Genomic DNA, 2,659 nt, shown 5'->3' with positions numbered 1-2,659 from the left:
TATCATAAAAATGTGAAATAGACATAGCAGAAAACATGCCAGATAGAGTAAAACTGTCACCAAGAAGATTCAACAGCTATGAAGAGTTCTTCGAAATGTGCCATGCTTTTCCTAGATGATAATAAAATCTATCAATTCCAAATGTCCACATTAGTCTTGCATAAAAACATCAATGAGTCACCAAAATAATAATAATAAAAAAATCTAAACCAAGGCATTGTGCTAATAGCATGGTGTTTTCTTTCACATGTTTTCTTTGCTCATAAATATTTACAAATTTATATGCAATATGTGCATTTTGACTTTTTGCTATTGTTGCTCTTGAATTGTTTTTAATAAGAAAATAGTAATTTTTCAATTTGCTTTTTTACATAATCCATATGTTCTTGAAATCTATCCAGATCAATATAGTTAATAATAATACATTTGTTTTAATAACTACATAGAATTATATGATTTATTCAATCATATATATATATATATATATATATATATATATATATATATATGAATGTGTATAGGATATTTAGAGATTTTCCCCCCTTCACAATATTTTGTTACTACCAACAATGCTGAAATAAACATACTTGGGCATATAGCCATGTGATTTCTATGGAATGGACTTTCAAAAATGATTTTGTAAGGATAAAAGATGGACACATTTTTATTTTAGTAAGCACTAAGAAACCAATATCCAAAGTGATCTTATAATTTTTATTTGGGCCATTTTAGTATGCATCTTTCCATATATAAGTGAGATTAAAGAACATTTTATGCTTACTGACCTTTTGAATATATGTCATGAGTTACTGTCATTATTATTTACCATTTTTCTATTAGGAAGGACCTGTGATGATGAATTGGGTTTTGTTATTTATATGTACCAGAAGATTAAAACTTAATTTTATGCATTGTAAATACTTGTCCTGGTCTAGTATATTCTATTTGAATTTGTTTATAGAGATTTTTGTCATTGAAAAGTTTTAATTTTTATTAGTAAATTATGCTTTTAACTTACATGACTTCTAAGAACCTTTTCTTGCTCAATATAGCTTTACATACAGATATTCCCAATTAGATAATATTTCATATTCCTTTAATTATTTTTAAAGAATCAATTTTAAATTTTATCTCTTACTGAATGTCTGCATAAATAAAAGCACAAAATAAACTAGCCAATTTAACATCCTGCCCATGCAAGTGAACATTACTAACTATTCCTCCTGTACTGACTGACCAAATCCTCTCCCACTCTGCTTGAGCAAAGGTCAATCACTGTACTGACTTCAAGCACTACAGAATGGCTTTTCTTATTTCAGCTGTAGAAATATATCACACATTATGCATTGTCTCTCATCTGACTTCTTTCACTCAAAATTTTGTTTATGAAACTCATCCAAGCTGTTGAATATAGTTATCAATTGTCTATTTTCATTGTTTTGGAGATTTTATTTTTTAAATAAAACAAATCTTATCTTTCCATTCTATTGTTTATAGATGGAGTTGCTTTTTTCTAAATTTAAAGTCAATACATTTTTATTTAAGGAATTTCTCATTGTGATTCCTTTGCTGTTCATCTGAAGGATGCCCTTTTAAAAAGAACCAATGCTTGATCTAGTTATCGCACGTGACCACCATTCCTTTTTTGGGGACTTCTACTTCCACTTGAATTACGGACATACTGATGATGATTTCACTATTTATGATATTTGGGATCTAATTTCTTCAAGTAATTGACTTTAGGACTACTTTGGAACTGGATGAATCTACCTGGTTCTCAATATTGATACTTTCTCTAAAAATCAATGAGTTCAAATTGTATTCATTCCTATTATCATCCTCAGGAATAGTACAGATGTGGGATATATGTCAATACAAGAGTTAAACTAACATGATCCAAACACAGTAAAATACAGCTTTATCTCCATGTATCATTTTCTAAAGATAGAAGCCTTTTTAGTTAACAATATCCCATAACTTTAAGCTTTCTTAAGGTATAGTATTTCTGCTTCTATGTACCAAAATTCACATTGAACAATGTGTCTTGGTTACAAAAGAGGTTTCATTTTTGCATTTGTCTATAAGTTCTTGTCCACAAGTTAAACAAAAACATGTACAAGTGCTATAGATGGAGTTGCGACTTTGAGACTATGAATATTAATTTTTATCTATTTTTATTGTATGTTCATGAATTTGTGCTGAATCAATACTTAGGTATGAAGTTGCTAAATCATATTCAAATGCAATAGATAATTCAAAACACGTTTTATAGTGGCTGGAGCAGTGTATACTATATACTTCTGCAATATGTAGGCTTCTAAGTTGCTTAAATCCTTGCCAATATTGATACTATGTCTTTGAATTTGAAACATCTTAGATGTGTAGTAACATCTTAGGTGTGTAGTAATATCTCAATTAAGATTTAGTGGGGGCTGAGGTTGTGGCTCAGTGGCAGAACAATCGCCTAGCATGTGCAAGGCCCTGGGTTTGATCCTCAGCACCACAAATAAATAAAAAAATAAAGGTACTTTATTTTTATTTGTGTCCAACTACAACTGAAAAATAAATATTAAAAAAGAAAGATTTAGTGTAAGTTTCTCTGATCCCCTAAGATTTTGGATTTTGTACACATTTTCATAAGGTCATTGGTAAATATATA

The 2,659-nt window shown here is 29.3% G+C and overlaps 1 non-coding gene across 1 annotated transcript; it reads right to left on the bottom strand.

Moving 5' to 3' along the window:
• Positions 1–1,998: 1,998 nt before the first annotated feature.
• LOC125614855 lies at positions 1,999–2,124 on the bottom strand. Its single transcript, XR_007345423.1, has one exon. It is a non-coding gene; the product is annotated as a small nucleolar RNA SNORA40 (small nucleolar RNA).
• Positions 2,125–2,659: the final 535 nt, after the last annotated feature.

This window comes from Marmota marmota, unplaced genomic scaffold, assembly GCF_001458135.2.
Source record: "Marmota marmota marmota unplaced genomic scaffold, marMar, whole genome shotgun sequence".
In the NCBI taxonomy this organism is placed as follows: Eukaryota; Metazoa; Chordata; class Mammalia; order Rodentia; family Sciuridae; genus Marmota; species Marmota marmota.
Note: the sequence above shows the minus strand (reverse complement) of the source record. Positions and strands in the feature narration are given on the sequence as shown.